The sequence below is a fragment of the Melanaphis sacchari genome, unplaced genomic scaffold, assembly GCF_002803265.2.
Source record: "Melanaphis sacchari strain LSU unplaced genomic scaffold, SCAv2.0 Contig24_pilon_pilon, whole genome shotgun sequence".
Classification (NCBI taxonomy): domain Eukaryota; kingdom Metazoa; phylum Arthropoda; class Insecta; order Hemiptera; family Aphididae; genus Melanaphis; species Melanaphis sacchari.
Window position 1 is genome coordinate 2,011,617 of NW_020271125.1, and position 19,448 is coordinate 2,031,064.

The window sequence follows — 19,448 nt, forward strand, 5'->3', positions numbered from 1 at the left end:
GAAATATATTATAATGTACTTTAAAAACATACGTGAAAAAACTAAAAAGTAATTTCAATAAAATGAAAGTTTATATAGCTATTCAATGGCAAATAAAGAAATATTGAAAATAAATCTGATAAAAATAGACGATAGTCAAAAGGTTAATAAAATAAAGTAATATACAAATGTATGGTGCAGTATAAAAATATATTTCTTTATTAATATAAAATGCTATTTAAAATATATTGGTATTGTTCAATTTATCGAATAGAAAAGGGAAGTGCAGTGAGTGTGCAGACAATAGAAATATAATAAAATATAATAGTAAAGAATGTAATATTAACTAAAATCATAACAAAACACGATTTTACGAAAATAATAAATAATTGATTTTAGGTACCTAAATTATGAACACGTAAGAAGAAACTATTACGTGATTACCTACTCATTAGTTATTTGAATCATTTCTAAATTCTATTTGATATTTTTATTTACCAATTTGTTTTTAAAAAATACGGACCAATCGTCAATATAATCCAGATTTAAAAGCCATAACATAACGTTATAAAAATCTAAATTTTCTTAAAAACCTATTAACTGTAATTGAATTATTTTGAAATAACCTAATAGTTTATTATATTTTTACAACATTTAAATATAATTAAAATTATTAACATTTTTATCAATACTAAAATAATGGATCCTCATTGATGAATACAGAGCAGTTTTGGTGATGTATAAACAAGAATACTCAATTCGGAACCCATCAATAAATAATCGAATTTTCGATATGCTTAAGATAAGTGTCATTAATATAATCTAAATCGCTGAAAAATTGTACATAAATAATTATATGTAAATAATGTCATGTATTATGTATAGATACTAGTTGGTAGTTATACATTAAAAGAAGATTAATTCTAACACTGCATAAGCTTGCAGCTTAAATAATTAAACAGCGTTTAGATATATTGTAAAATTAACAATCCATATTTTGTTTTGACTCTCTGATAATTTTAAAGTCATTCAAAAATAACAATGACAATGGTAAATAATACAACATTATTAATGCTGTTAATGAATAACGCAAGAAGAATCTGAGACAGATGGCTCTTAAAGGGACATCATAACAATATGAATTTATATTATATAGACTTTTGCAAGCTGTTTATGACTGTTTAAGTATCTAATAAATCAAGTTAACAATAGTTCATTAAAATCAGAATGTTCGAAGACATTTACCAACAATGTATGGTCGACTCAGTTGAAAGGTTCACTAAAATCTTTGTATAAGAGTATTAATATAATAATATACACATATAGCTTTGCTTTAAAACTTTTTAATAGTTACATAAATCTTCACCATAACATTATTCAACAACTATTTCCCGTTCGTGAATTGGAAAATATCTTATGTAATGAGATTTATACTCACGTTTGTAAGTGCGATAACTGTATAATCTATATGTAAGTATTGTATATTTGTTGCTACAAATTATCTAAAAGTATCTAATTATTTATAGTTATGGTGTAGCGTTTTCAATTTTATTAAATTAAAATAAAACAAGTCATTAATATTTAATCATACCTAAGCGTTAACAATTGCAAATAATTAAAAATTTATCGTATTTATAAATTTATGAAAAAAATTAATATTTGATTATATTTGTACACATCATATTTTAAATATTGTTATAAATCATATTGCGCGTAATTTCATATAATTAATCCAATGGCTAAGGATTACCTAAACAGAAGAAAATATGTACGTATATTAGTTATTTATTTTTGATAATCAGTCGACGGATTGACGAATTTGATAACTAAACTACAGAATTTATTGACAAAAGATATTTTTAAATTAATCTTTCTTAGTTATAAGAGTTTCTATTATTATTCGTATTTATATTCTTGAATAAGATTGAAATTTATTAATGGAAATTTTATTGCTATGTAATTTTGTAATAGAAAATTAAAGTTGCTGATAATTTTATTTTTACTGTATAAAAGCAATTCCAATGAAATTGGCTGGTATAGATTAAAGTTCTTATAGCGCTTATTTTTAAATTGATCTAAGATAGTTGGTACGAAGATAAATTTTTGATTATATTCACTAATAAGATAAATTCACGTTTTTAATAGTAATGCATTGTTTATTATTTGACTAAAAAATATTCTATTTATTTTAACAGCCGATTTGAATTTATTTATTACTAGTATATGTATAAATATTGAACAGTTAGTATTTTAATTAAACTGTTACAAAATTTAAAAATAATAACAACATGATTTAATATTAATTTTGGTAAAAGAAAATTAATGTATCTACATTTTAGATAATCTCTATATGTTTTATAGGTAGAGCCAAAAGGTTGTGTGAGAGATTAAAGCTCAGGCGTGAAAATGATAGTTTAAATAATTTAGCGATCGCGATTCATAATAATATATTTTATACATTGTACGGGGCTCTTATACTTGCAATCGGGTAACCATGATATTTTTCATTGTCGGTCGTTTTTAATTGAATATATGGTTGCCGCCGATCATGGTTTTCTCTAAGTACGCCGGCACCGTCCGATTTTCCATTATTCAATCAAACCGTTTTCGGCTCTCCATTCGCAAGTGCGTACAGTGTTGAACTGCACATCTTTGAGTGGTTGGCACCTACACATAAATCGTATACAAACGAAGTGGATTATTATTGTTACCCTTTTTATTAAATCTATGAAAAATATACACGATACCAGTACACCTTATCTATAGTTTGTTTATGTATGAAATATTTGCATTTTAAGTGTATATACAATACACATCATGGATATTTTCAAAGTATTATTTTATTGTCGATAATATTAAAAGAATCAACTGATATTACATGCTACAAACATTTTTATTTACCCTTACAGTGTAGATAAAAATAATATATTTTATGTAACAGTACAATTATTAGTAATTTATATAATGTCAAATTTTGCACTATTTATTAATCGTGAAAATATTCATTATTTATTAGTTTTTGATTACATCACACTTATTTAAACATCTTATTATACTTCAATGACCAATATTATAGGGTTATTTGAACTTAGATTTATAATAAACATCATTAATATAGGTAGCTTATATATGTAAATAGTAATTAGCTATGCGACCATGGACTTATAAGTTATCTTATACCTAAGCATAAATTATGATTATGTATCATAATCTTATAATATTATATTTGAATATTAAATAGGTTTAAACTAACAATTTAAAGAGTGGAATTATAATTATACATACATTAATACATCTACGACATATTAAAATATAATGCAGCTTATAGAAAATGTTTATGATATGTACAAAGTTGATAAATCGTGTTGTTAAATTATTAAATGAAGTATGTTTTTTTTAATAACAACAACTTATTAAGAATATAATCTATTTTTTGGTATAAACTGATTTTTCTATTGTACGGGTATGTAACCATTGGATCAATATATATAATACATATTGTGTAGTAGAACCTAATGTTCATTAATTATCTCCGACAAAAGATCAAGTTTAGGTCTTGTAAATAGGATGAATTCTATGCAAAATTTCCTCGGTAAGAAGATAATCGATGTTTATCGTTTTAAAATATGTGACGTGCAAACTGCAAAATACTAAAACGAACTGCAGGGAAATCAAAAAAGTCCATTCAAATATGCTAAATTGATTAATAATGTCGCATCCGTCATAAAATAATAAAATTATTATTCTCATCACATTAGTGGATATCTACGATAGGTATGTACTATGTATGTTGTGTATATAGTTCACGTAGGCTTTGTTATGGTGCTGCTGTTTAATTAATTTCAGCTAGCTGTTGATGACGTCTTCTGTTCAAATACTTTTGATCAACAATTTATAAAGACCTGTAAACGTGGTACCGGTACGAACTAAGTTTTTTCTTTTCCACAATAATTTTTTTAAGTAAAATGTATTGTTCAATAGTATCTTAGAAACACTTAATAATGGTAAGTTCTATTATTATATTTAATATACAAAAAGCAAGAGGCGTACAAATAAAAAGAAAGTTTTTCATCTTATTCATGTAATATAAGTTACATTCAGAGATGAATACAATTTAAATGTTTGATATTTTTGATTTTTGTTTTAAATATATTTATTAACTTTTAATATATGAATCAAAAATATATCATCGTTATAATATAGTACAAACACTTTCAAGTTCGATCATATTAAAATAAATGTTTTTATAATCGTTGTTATAATGGTTAGCAAATAGGTAACCAGATATACGGGTATAAATTTAAAAAATATTTATTTTAAATTCTCCTGCATGTTGAACTTAAAAGTATTTTTATGTAGAAATCTTAACCATTAAGTTTTAAATATATACGTCATTAAACAAATCATTATATCGAAGATGATATCAGATATTTCTAATTATAAATAATTAAAAAAAAAAAGTTATATTGCTCATTATTACTTCAAGAAAAATATTTATTCTGTGAAAGAGTACGGTTGAATTTTTCAGAGAAACGTCATTTCGTTGTAAACATGTAAATAGTACCTATAAAACAACTATTTGGTAGCTACATTTTTTAATTATAAAATATAACAGGAATAATTATTAAATTTCAAGCGAATGTGTGTCACATTGATGTTTGTTGAATTTCAACTTTATTTCAACACGAGCTTTATCATTTTACACGTGTACAAAAATTGTATATAATATAATGTAAATATTGTTTTCACTTAATTTATAAGACAATATTGCCATAAATCGACCAAATATATATATGTATAGAAGTTGAACGTTTTGATAATTGAACGCAAGAATAATTTTTTCACAGATTACCTCTGTAAGCTTTGGTTGGGTTAAGTTCGAAATAATGGCCACAGTAAAGATATGGGACTTAACGGATGTTTTTCTAAATTCGCTGACAACCCGAAAAATAGACGTAAACCTGACGCGTCTTCGTAGGGATTTAACGTTGACATGACGCATCTGGCGATGCTCTTAAAAGAAAATAATCAAGGATAGCTTATTTTTTTAGTGTTAGTTTTATGCAAACTCATCTCCCAAACAACATACTGTAGTAGCGCAGTGTTCCAATCCTAATAATAAATGTATATAATTAATGTTTTGTTTCAATTTTTTGTCAATCAATTAATTACCATATAATTTAATTATTTAAAAATAGATGCTATATTAATAAAAAATAAGTCAAGTTGAATTTAAGTCTTAAATAATAATGGCTGAGGTATTAAATAATAAAAAAAATCCTGATATTTTTTGTATCTAATAAAATATAAGCATTTTATGATTCAAAATACAGTTATGATAATTGTAAAATAAATAAATATATTTTATTTAATTATAGTTTATCATCATTCAAATGATGTGTCAAATTAATTGTTTATTTGAACCGTTTTTAAACACATCAGCTTAAATATTTTATTTAACTTTTCAAAATTATTTTGATAACATTTGTTATCGAAAGTATATAATTCGACTAATTGATATATAGTTTTTATAATTAGTTGTAATATAACAAGCTGCCATTATCAAAATTTTATTTATAACTAGTTATATAAATATATAATCTAATGTTGTATTGTAAGAGAGAAGTAATTTGTAATCAATGACGTCATATAGTTCATCGAAATTAAAATAAAGTATTTATGTTTATAAGCATATCTCTATTTAATATTTAAATTTATGTAATAAATATTGTTTTTTATAATAATTTATAACATAGGTCACTCAAAGATGTCTCATGGTCATCTTAAACGAAGAGAAGAACCAACACTATGCCAAACCTGTGGAGAATCTCTTACAATCAAACATCTCTTTGTGTACTACCAAGTACCAGAACTATTTAGCATCTAGAAAAAGCCTGGGAATACTCGATAACCTCTTTGAAGTTTTTGGCCTAATCGAAGGCAACATCAACAAAATCATTTATTCTCAAATATATTGATATGTACAACTTAATCTAGGAAAACCATTGTTTTCAACCACATGTAGCATTAATATTTTTACTACCTATCATAAACTAATAATCTACGTCAGCGGTTCTTAAATAATTGTGGTACCCAAAAGACAGTATGGAGGTGCGCGGTGGGCCGCTTGGTTGTAAAACAGAAAATTAAAAATAAATATTTTTACTTTTGTTTGTAATAGTTATTATAATATTATTTATAAAATAATTACCTATAAGTTATTTATTAGATATTTCATCTCTAATATCAAACCTACAAATCCATGGTTCTCATTGAAAAATTGTTATTTTGCTGCCTTATTATTTAAAACAAATGTATTTAACTTTGTAAAATTTGGATCGTTCTAAATTTAATTATTAGTGATACACGATTAATTGATAATATACTTCATTGGGACACGAAAAAAAAAGTTTGAGAACCGCTGATCAAAGTTGTTAAAGCTGTAACGAGAATAAAAAAAAATATTGTATCATAATTGTTCAGATGAAAATTATTATATTGAAATAATATCTGTTAAATAAATTTTACAAGACATTTAAATAGTAGATATTAATTGTTTTCAAATTATTAATAGATACATTAAATTTAAAATGTTCAGTATGGTATATGATTATTTGTAAAAAAATATCATTATTTATTTAGGTAAATAGTTTTGTTAAACATTCAAGAAATTTAAGTAGGTATAAGGTACACAATAAAATTTAAATTTAATCATATATTAAAATTAAGTACTACAAAACTATCTAAATATCATGTATTTTATTTTGTGGTTTAGGTAGTAGGGAAATATTATTAACTTGTTAATCGGTAGTTTGTTTTTACAAACAAAATTTAGAAGAAAGTACTATTGTGTAAAAAATGTTTGTATAATGTCGGTTTTGATAATGACGTTAGAAAATTCAAATATTTGGAATATCCTGATATCAAATTAATTACCATATTTACGATACAAAATGTTAGTATTAACTTTTTGTGTACACTATTTTTATTTTACCTTGAAAATATTATCTTGGTAACTTTTACTAATATTAATCATTTAATATTATTCTCAATACACGCTTAAAATACAAATATAAACTCTTAGAAAAAAATAAAAAAATAGCTGCAGTAGTTATACACATTTTTTTTTAAGTTTATGTTTCATATCAATTATAGCAGAATAATAATATATAAATGTTTGAATTTATATGTATTATATGTATTATAAAAGATAATTGTATTATTACAACTTATTATTTAATTTTTTATAATTTTAATTTTTTGAAATAGGTTTAGTAAATTTAATTGTGTAATCAATTATTGAAATAATTTTTTTTCACAGCCTAAGTTTTAATTTAAATCAAAATTCCAAGCATGCTATTGAGCAATTGGAATCATATCGTTGAAAAGTACATTAGTCAAGTGGTTAAATCATTAGCTGATATTTTTGTCCAACTTTTAATACGATAAGTCATGTGAATTTTTTATAGTTGATAATAATACATTTTATCATTTATTACCAATTATAGATCTATATATATATATATATAAATATAATAAATATTAAATATAATAAGTAAAATAAAATATTATATGAATGTAATTATTCATTACTGAGCTGGTGAAGATTAATAAAAATATGTAAAAAATGACAATTACAGTCCATAAGTTTTTACAGAAAAATAAGTTGTAGTAAACAGTAAACCCAAATATCTACCTACCTATTATTCATATTATATATTACCTAAATATTCAATATTCGTGGATTTTTAGTGAAATGTTCACAAAATTGAAAATATAATTCATCTTTGTATCTAAACAAAAAATGTTGAAATATAAACTATGATACGTTATTATATAGTATATTAGTGTAATTAATAGTTAATTTTATGTTAAACTAAAAATGTTAATAGTTATTATTTTATAAGTTATTTAGTGTTGATGGAATTAAAATTTAATATTTATTCTCATTAGTTTTGGTTAAATGGATTTACGTAAATATTATTAGTCGAACAATGTCTGTACAATATTTAATAAATTAATAAATTAGTTCGTATAAAAATTGTTAAACTGTGACAGTTGTAGCTATAACAACTGACAAAGTTAAAGGACTAAAGAGTAATTTATGAACTTTTTTAAGGAACTAAAATTAATGTGAATAATCTCATCTACTTAATATTATGTACTTAAATTAATTATTTTACATAAATAAAAATAAAAAAAAATTAAATTGAAAACAGGATGTTTGTAGGTAATACTTAAACTTAACATACTTAAATAAAAGTGACTGCTGGTTAATAATAATAAATATTAAATTATTATATAATTGTTTATTTAATTTAAGGAGAGACATTTTGATTTTTGAGGACTATATTATTATGTTGTAAGTTTGTAAATACCTATAATAATATTAAAACAAAATATTTAAAAATTCTTATAATGTATATACTGTTTGAATATAATTATATACAGCTTAGCTGAAAATTTTATATTTTATTTTTATCACGCAATTATCGAAAAGCCATAAACCAATGACCTCATAATTTAATTAATCATATATAAGTAATATACATGAATGTTATTATGCAAAATATATGCTTTATTTTATATTACACTAATCACTTGTTCATCGCTATAGATAATACAAAAAATCGAAACGTGTGTACAACGAACGATGATAAAAAATTTAAATTATGAATCTTACAAGAAACTGATGTTATAATATTTAAGTTTTAAGCAAAATAAATATTTAATTTTATAATTAATTTTAATTTTTATAATTAGTTTAAAGCGTTTTTATTAGTTTAAAAATAATTTGAATAATATTTGCTTAGTTTGATAGAACAACAAATTGTTGAATAACCATGAAAATGATATTCCGTGTTTTTCATTATCGTATTCAGATTATATGATTATTCAAACTAAAGTATCGAAGAAATTTCATAGGAATCTCTTAATTTGAACGTATTTTTGGATTTTTATATAATTTAATTTATCATAAAATATCACTACTGAGCGAATACATGTAATAGTATGTTTAACTACGCAAAATCAACTCACACAGAAATACCGTCAATGAAATATCACATATTATATGTATCATAGTATCATATTACAGTTCGTATTCGTGCACATAAGACAATGTGTGTGGTTTTTCAATGATAAATGGTCGAATAAAAAAAATATTATACACACACACACACACACACATATATATATATATATAAACGTTTTTCGAGTAAAATCACTCGCACTGCATCTTAGCGAAACGAATACAAGATTTATAGCGAGTAGACGAACGAACCCGATGTTTTAGGGGTAGTCGGTAGCGGATGGAACAGTTTTATTTATTTAGGCACAGACCCCTAATCGTATGTCTGACGTGTACCTATTAAAATAATACGAGTGATGATGACCCTCCTCCCCCATACTGACGATCATAAGCTATAGGTGTCATATTTAAAATTTTCAGCAGCTGTTGTCCTCGTCCGAAGACGTCCGGAGATAAATAATAGCATAACGATAATAATAATAATAATAATAATATCTCACACCGTACAGACAATTTTGTAGGATTGAGTGGATGACGAGGGGTGGCATGGATGTAGACACTCGTCGCACCATATTTATTTGTCAAGAAATCACTACTCTTATTCGGTTCATTGACGTGGCTGTGTTGGCCGATCGCGTCGAATTATACGCGTTAAGCGATTATATCGCTGATATTATGTTTTATTGAAATCGACTTCGAGTCGATTACATTTTTGTTTACCCAATTTATATAATCCTCGGTCGTTTATAAGGTGTATACTGATTAAGCGCACGCAATCATATATTATTACTATGTATGTTTAATGTATATGTATATATATTATATAACTTTAGATTTCTTGAATGCTATACCTACTTGAAATCAGAGACGCCGAGTGAAAACAAAATAATCACTTAAGTTTGTCCGTCATATATTTTGTGTCAGAAAAATGTCCACTGATATAAAAATTGCTAACCATTTAGTTATTAATATAATATATAAGTATCGAAGATAAACGAGTACGTATTGATATTACTTACGTGCCCGTGACAACTTGCCAACTGAGAAAATGATGAGAAATTTGGTACATTTCGCACAATAATTGCACTCTTTTTTTATATTTACTCATGGGCGCCCGACTAGACGATACATTTTTTCCTGCTTCTACTTCAATTATAATTTTGAAAATTTTAACCGTTAATATTGTTTAAATCGATATTTCATTGATATTTCGACTTCGGTAAAGATTAATTTCTTAATGTGCTTTTTATTTTTATTTTGTAGTTTACAAAGAATAAACTTTCTTTTTTTTTTTTTTTAATGCGATATTCAGTGTTTGATTTTATTACGCTCTTCCCTGTTAGATTTCCCGCAGGCGCCCCTGATGCCACAGACTTCTCTCATTATGTTTGATTTTTAAATTATATATTTTCATTTTAAATTTTATGGTTTAATCTGCATCTGATTATGTATATTCGATTTTAGTTGAGTAGTATATAGGCTGTAGGCATACTAGTATTTTCCACACAATGTTTTTTCACCACATAATATGAATGAATCGCTAATATATTCATAACATTTTTTTAAGTGTTAGACATATTATAATATGCTCGCACCTGTATGTTTGGTAAAAGCATTTAATTTTTAGCCAATTGGAAAGTATTGGTTTAATATAATATGTTCAACAATAACAAATCAACGAAGACCATATTATACATGTAGCATGTGTATTAGAACGGCAACGTAATAATGTTTATACAGATTTTACGGTCGTAATTGTTTTGTTTATAATATGTAAATAGCCACACAGTTTCAGTATTTAGGTACTATTATAAATTATTATCGCATCAGGCAATCAATAGTCATGATAATAATTCAGTCACACACACATATTAATAACGTATCCCATCTAAAAATTACTAATTAAATATAATAAAACACATTATTCTACTTAATTTCAGCATTTTGATAATTATTGGTATTTTTTTTCACATTTATTTAATGTAGTGTATCCGTTTTACTACGTTTCCTATTGGTTCGTTTACATTCGAACTACGACATTCTTTTGTGGGGGGCCCTTCAGTTTATGGTTAACACACACGTGTGAACAAAAATAAACTCGTCTAGTCTATTGCAGGGTTGATATCTATTTAAAACGAACAAAATCCTCCTCTAACCATGTTCTATTGGTAGACAATTTTTAAAGATCCTACCAAGACTCCACCCATTACATTAAATCGGAAACATCTTATTTTTAGTAGCATGAGACTCTTTTGAACCCTGAATGACTTTAATTTTGCTGCTGGATGCCGAGCGGAAAATTCATTGTAAGTGTATTCAATTGTACGAAAATACGATATTTTTTTACTAATAATATAGATTTTAGCTTAACTTTTTTTTAATGCTTTTCGAGTTTTCGAAATAATTATATTATTATTTATTTGATGTAAAATAAAATAGTTATTATTTTACATACACGGAAAAAAATAATTTATTATTAAATAACAAGTAACTATAGGTATTTCAACTTGTGAGTATCTTACATAAATACAATTGTAAATTAATTCAAATTTAAAATTAACTACAAACATTATTTTATATTGCTAAAGATCTTCGTCAATATATTTTACTTTGTTATTTAGTAAAGAAATAACAATATTTATAATTGCATATTTTCTTATAATAATTTATACATAAATATTAATTTGTTTGCATGAAATAACTATTTTTATATTTATGATGATAGATACAATGAGTAGTATTATTAATTGAATGATTAATACAATATATAAAATATTAGGTAGAAAGGTATTTCTATTATATTATTAAATACTATTAAGTCTATATATTATATTATTTATTTTGTAGTAGATTTATTTATATGCTATAAACATATTTCCGAAAGGAATGACCATGAAACGTAAAATACCTACATATTTTTTTTTACACGAATACAAACTTGTTTTGTATATCATTATATTTATTAGAACAAGAAATTTTAATAATATAAATTACCTCATGATATACAAAATTGTAAAAATGTTCAATGTACAAAAATAAGTAATATAGTCATTTACACAAATAATAACACATTTTAAATAATTTTAAATCTGAATTAAGATGACTAATAAAACTGTAAAATAATATTAAATTATTTAACTAAGCTGATTGAAATTTGATTATAAATATTTTTTTATGGTTTAACATGTAACATAAGAAAATAACTGAGTAAAATTATTTACTACATAATATAGGTATACTAATTATATTAATTAGTAATGAAATAAAGTTCGTTAGGTAAAAATCACTTATATAGTTAGAATGATTACATATTTTTGAATTATTATTAATATTCTATAAAGACTGCGTATGAAGAAAATTGGTTGTTAATTTAGTAAGAATTATTTTAAATAAACAATGCCATTAGAATAACATAGAAAAAAGTGGTTAAGTACTAAAATTTAAAACATAAACTGGCATGCCTACCTATGACAGGATAAAATCTTCTTCATCATTATTATTCGTATTGTATATACTAAAAAATTATCTAATTTGCTTCTGAAGTGAAGTAATTAAATATTGTAAATATTTTTTTATTAATCAAAAAAAAAAAAAAAATAATAATAAATATTTTTATTTATTTAAAATTTTTATACTTATATTCCTAATATTAACTAATATATTCAAAACTTTGAAATTGTATGGTTAAAGGGTGAAACGTGAAATTTTCACGAAAATATAAATAAAAATTTCTATTGAAGGTATTATGTAAGAATCAACTCGACATACTTGCGAAAGTATTATACAAAATCAATAACTCTCTACATCCAATAAGTTTGAAGACTATAAACAGAGTAATTAATTGTTTGGTTGTTTAATGAAAAAATTGAGTTTTAAATATAACGAAATTGTATATTTAGTGTATACAAAGTGTATACAATATAAATAAATATATTTATATTGTTAGCTTTTAATGTTTACATTAATGATTTTGTTATATAACGTCAACATAAATAATAATTAAAATAATATTTACTATATTATAATATTAAAATAATATCTTTCAGTTCTTAGATATTTTATAATGATTTATGGTAAACTTGTACTTTATTTCCATGAATCACATGTCCACGTATAGTTAAAAAAATATAAGATGGTGGAATTAAAAAAAAAATAAAATGAGAAAAAAATAAATATTGATTGTTTAATAAAATAATGTGATATTCATTATAATAGGTATATTTAAAACTTATATTTTTATATTCTATATCAAGTAACTAAAATAAAATATATTGTGACGTATAAGTTATAAACGCAATGAATATTATACACTAAAAAGTTGCTATATTCGCATGTGTTGTCTCCATCTCACTAACGTATAACATAGCAAATTAGTTTTCAATAGAACCGATTTTGTGTTGTTAACTTAGAACAAATCGACCTATTATCAAATAAAATGTGTTTTAATTTTTAAGCAAGTTACGAGAATTTTTTTATTTTAGTATTGTACATACTCATTATTGACTTAAAATTTAAAAAAAATCGAAAAAATCCATTTAACTGTTTTATGTTTAATATTACAGCGAATTTATCTATTATTCAATTTAAAAGTAAAAATATTATCTAGTGAATCTTACAAGTATTTTTTTATATTTTAATTCTAAAGCGAGTAATAAACATTTTAAAATGCACTAACAATCTAGGATTTTAAAATGTCAAAGTTTCTTCACTACAAAACTTTGTAATTCCATCGTATAATCAAGAAATTATCAAAATCGATCATCACTTTCAGTTATTATTCTATTTGTAATAGATTGTTGATTAAATTACGAAAAAGGAAAAAATTGTTCATAATATGCTTTAAAACAAAAATATGAAAAAACCTATGCGATTCACTGTATAGTATTCTCAATTTTAAATTTGAGAACAGATAAATCCACTGTAATATTAAGCGTAAGCGAATTTTTCGGAACATACAATTTGTTATGCGTTAGTAAGATGGAATTAACACATGCGTCCACTTGATTGAGGAATGCTGTCTCATAAATTGTATGGTTAAATTTTATTTTGAAATATGTACAATTTAATAAATTTACTTTATAATAAACGATTAATTCATGCTTAAATTATGCTAAAACAAATTTATAAAATATAAATTTTTCAATTTTCCCGTTTACTGTTTATGTGAAGGTCAGATTTTAAATTTAAATTATTTTTAGAATAAAATTCGCGTATAGGTACATATTTTTTTGTTGAAATATTTTTTAGAATAATTTTACATGACTTGTAGTTAAATATTTTATTTTTGGCTTACATTCAAACACATCAAATAGTAAAAAGTATTACTATTAAATACTTACATGTATGAGTAGCTTAACATAATATTAACCGAACCTTAATATTTCATAATTAATGTCGTTCTGTAATATGTACCTAAATTATCCTAATCCATTATGTTTAAAATTTAAATGTACATATTTTTTTTCAGTTAATCAGATCATATAAAATTGTCTCAATATTTACTGTACTTAAATTTATAAATCAAATGGTATTTTAATAGTAAATTTAACGGAATGAAGGATTAAAAAAATGTGTACAAATAATAAATAGTATTTATGCAATTAAATGAAATACTCTCAATAAATTATCAAAATAATAAATCGTAGGAATACGATATCATACAATTTATTTTAAATTTTATTGACGTTTGATATTTACCCAGTGGTGTAATAATTAATTCATACATATTTAGGCAGATTGTACTATGGTAATTATTACAAATTAATAATATAAACATGAGTAAATTTGTTCAAAAACAAGATTTTGTAGATAATATTGTCAATATAAATATTTTTTTTAACATTCAATTAATTTATAAAACATTATTTTGTCCGAGAACTATTTATTTTTTTGTTCATTCACCAGTCGAACAACTTTCACATCGGAGAAAAGTACGTCAGTGACAAATCATAAGGAAACTATCAGGAAAGGGAACAAATATTTTATCAACAAATAGATTTTAAAATGCATTACTATCGTAAGATCAAACCTTAACTAAAAACACGATTTACGTATAATTTTCTCAAGACGAATAACGGCAACATAAACGTCATATTTTAATGAAAGACAATCAGTAAAGATAATTTTGTTTATTCGCCTTTGTTAACTTATTCGGTATTCTATCGATTTCGATCTCAAACCTATTATCTACAAATTATAATCATAGCTACAATAGGTAAAAACCTATATACATAGATAACATATTAGTATCGATTAGATAATATTAATATCGTAGAGCGACGTATTTTTATTTTTTAAAAATTGAGAAAAATATTACGCATCGAAATGCACGTTTCAATCACATTCGGATATAATACAATTATTTATGTTTAATAAACGATTTCATCGAAACGTATATTATGATCTCTACTGATAATTAAAGACCGAGTTTTGCATGAAATGCATGCTGCTATTTTCTATAAATATCCATAAATTATTAATTGATTGATTTAGTATCAAAATTTTGTACTGTATATTTTTATATACTTTTCGTATTCTGACGTTAGTGAATATTCTGGATCTTTTTGCATATTCTGATGTTAGTGAATATTCTGGATATTTTTGCATATTTTAATAAAAAACCGTAAAAATATACACCTATAACGATCCAAAAAGGTATTGAGCAAAAAAATCAAATTATAGGAACGTACGTTTATATGATATCAAATATTTTATGTCTTAAAGAATAACTTTTAATAACTTATTGTTTACCTAATTAATTACTACATTAAACTGTATTTTTTTTCAATTTATATCACCAATGTATCTATTATTTAATTTTAATAAAATATTTTTTACAATGTATTACCTAATGATTAAAAATTAAATCACAATTTAACAAATTAAATTTTTGTATTGTATACTTGCTATATCATATATCTTATACTTTTTGTTTATGAAAATTTAAATAAAAATAATAAATAATTATCACTGCAAAATTAAAATCAAATAAAAAATTTAATAAAAATTTAAATTATATTTTGCATGTTATGCATTTTTTTCTTGCATGTTTTACAATTTAAAATGCATATAAATCCAGTCTTTACTTTTAATGTATATTGATTATGTTAATAAATTTCATAATCTGGAGCTCTTGTTAGAACCGTATTCAATCTCGTACTTTGCGGGTGTTGAACATTTTAGCGAACGGTCGTTAGAAAATGTACAACCGAGCTATAAACATCACATGAAATTTAAAATTAATATTTTGCGTTCACATATTATTATTATTATTATGATCGGGTGCAGCGGTGGTTGAAAAACTAGTTTTACATAATAATATATTGCACCGCCACCGTGCGTGCTTATACTTTTATAGACAAGTAGGTATGTACGCCAAACATGGTATACGTGCAACGCACGTTTCTACAGTGATATATTTTATTGGTATTCGTATCGAGATTTATATCATATTTTTATGAGTATGGATGAATCGGCGAACGTTTCGCGTTGATACTTACCTTTAACTTCTGCAGGTATACGGTTGTATAATGGGTATGGCGTTAAGGTGTAGTGTTTTGTAGTGAAATTGCTTGTACGATAACTTTGCAGTGGATGTGAAACGGTGCAAACGGATGTGGAAAGAAGAAAGGGTTCACACGGTTTACCGTAAACAAAACGGTCTCGGGGCCATAAAGAGAGTGGAATACAACTGCACACGTGTTACACTGCGCAGCATTGTCGCACGGCGGCGAAAATGCATTTTTTTTTCTCGTCAGTTAGTAATTAGTCACTATCACAATCAATCACGTCTATATATATAATATATATATATACCCTATCTATTAATTTTTTTTTCATTATTATTATTGTTGTCGCGGGCAATTAATAACAACTAATACCTCAAAATAATCTTTCTTTTTGACGGACGGATCGCGTTTGTACCGCGAGTCGATATCTGTGTAACGTATTATGTTTTTCACGAAAATTCATCGCCGTCCCTTTTAAACTGTACCGCACATTTTGGATTTTATGCAATTCCTGGGTCGCGGTTGACACGACTTAAACACGGGATAAATTTTGCTACTTTGCCTACTGCGTCAGTATAGTTATCTCTATTCAAGTATTGCAATATATAATACTTATACTGAAGTATGCGTTAAAGTACAACTCAGCTGTAAAATCTATAATATGGTTTAGTATGTTCGCTGTATTGATTATTGAAATTACCGTTTAGACGGAGTATGCATTTATATGAAATACTTAAAATATTATCTAAAGATATTTTTAATTATTATTCATATTTCAAACTGATTCTGAGTGATTCCTAAATGTGTATTAATTATATTAGACGCATATTAATAGTCTTCGTTATTGTTTTATTGTTTTTAATTAAAAAAAAAAAAAAATTTTTATATGTGATTATGATATCTGAAGAATAAATACTTAGGTGTTACATATATAGTATATACAATAAAATAAAATAAAAATGGTAGACATTATACGTATAACTAATAGTAAATAATAATTAAACAATACAATGAAACTAATCGTTTATATTGTTTTCCCTTACAAAAATAACATTTTACGAGAACTATTAACACGAATAATTTATTTTCAAAAGAATAGAATTGAAAAAAAGATTATTGTTAGTGTAACATAATTTGTGTTGTTTATTTTTAATTTAAATAAATCTATTACTTTTTCAATAATTTTGCCCGAATAAATTTAAAATAAATGGCAGTTTCATTAAAATTTTTCTGATGGGCGTTGATGAACAATGATCATAGATATTATTAATTATATTCCAAATAATTTGTCTTTAATATCTACAACTCAATGCATAATCTCATAAAGTTATACTCATGATGTATATTTTATTTTTATTTATTCAAGTATGCGTTTAATTTCATTGCCTTACTGTAGATATTACGCGTTATATTATATTATGATTGATAATGTAAAATATGTAACATAAATTAAGTTTGGAAAAACATCATGATTTGTTTTTAAAAATTGTACAAAGTAGGTAATTGAAATTAATAAAGTAGAATTATAATTCAAGTAAAGCAGAATTCATAATATACAATGGGTGGTCATTTAAAATGTATCTTTATGTGTCATATATTAAAAAACTGGCGATTAAAACAAAGATATAATATTTTACTTGATAAGTATTTAAACTTTCAAATCGTTGTTGTTGTTGTTGTTGTTGTTTTTATAATACTTAGACATATTGTTTAAGGATAGTTTTCAATTATACGTAAGAGAATAATAAATAGTTAATCTATTACAACCGTCTACCATGTTTTAGCATAAATATTATTATCACACATATCAGAAATTCCTTCTATGTCAAAATTCATTATTTTTAGTGCAATAACGTACATGATGTATTTTAAAAATATTTCTCTATATTAATTTTATCTAAGTATGGTGTGTAATAAATATATAAATATAATATGTATTTAATTTTTATTAATAACATGACTCAATCCTTTTTTACTTAAATCATTAATTTGTTAATTTTAATTATGTAGAAAGATATGTTAAAATGGTGAATCTTAAAAAAAACTATTTAATATTGTATTATGAACAAAAAAAAAACTACATATTATTTCATAAAAAAAATCTAAGTAATAAGTTTTTAAGTTTCTAAAAGAATAACTGATTCTTTGTGTTTAAAAAATTCATAAAATATATTATAATCAGTAAAAAAATCGTTAATTTCTACTTCTCGAAAAATATTTCATTTTGGGCGTGTAATAGACCCTCATAGATAATAGATGAGTATAGCAAATTGACAATTGAACGTACACCGATGTTTTAATTTATCTACACACTGTATAATATTTTAACAATTTAATTGAATGTACATGTTATGTAGCTCATATAAAAGTGTAGACGTGTAGTAGGAATTGAGAAACATTATTAAACTATAAATTACTGGTATGCGCACCATTCAATGTTTTTGACTTTTTGTAGAACGCGGATGAAATTTAAAGAAAAAAAATGGAACACAAGTGCAATATAAAAAAGCGTTATTTTTTTTTTTTTAATTTTGATTTCAATTTATAACTTATATGCTTATTATAGTGTATTATTTTTTTGTGTATGTCTTTACATTTGTATCTCCTAACGAAAACGACATTTGTAGGTATGTATACTACATTACTGTACGGGTGATTAACGTACTCGTAGATTGAGACAGTGTAATAAGGCTATAAAGTGGCGAATTTTACTGTCACTATATAGTAATGAAAGTGTAAGCTCTGTGTAGATGGGATGACGAATTAGGTTGAGATGTACCTATATATATATATATATATAATATTTTTATATGTGTATGTGTGATGTATGTTTAACGTATTACGTAACCATACGTCCCGCGTTGGACGGGACAGTATTACTTTCGAGCTAAGTGTCCCACTATATCCCCAAAGAATGCAAAGATGTTTTG

The 19,448-nt window shown here is 24.2% G+C and overlaps 1 protein-coding gene across 3 annotated transcripts in view; it reads left to right on the forward strand.

Annotated features, from left to right (window-relative positions):
- The first annotated feature begins 11,108 nt into the window (after nt 1-11,108).
- The window catches only part of LOC112594986 (transcription factor 21), a 42,267-nt gene continuing 33,927 nt past the window's right edge, over nt 11,109-19,448 (forward strand). The window contains exon 1 of one of the 3 annotated variants that reach the window (XR_003114680.1): nt 11,109-11,316. The gene's annotated coding sequence lies outside the window, so the exon portion shown is untranslated. The remainder of the gene's footprint in view (nt 11,317-19,448) is intronic. The other 2 variants (XM_025340042.1, XM_025340041.1) reach the window with 2 other exon arrangements.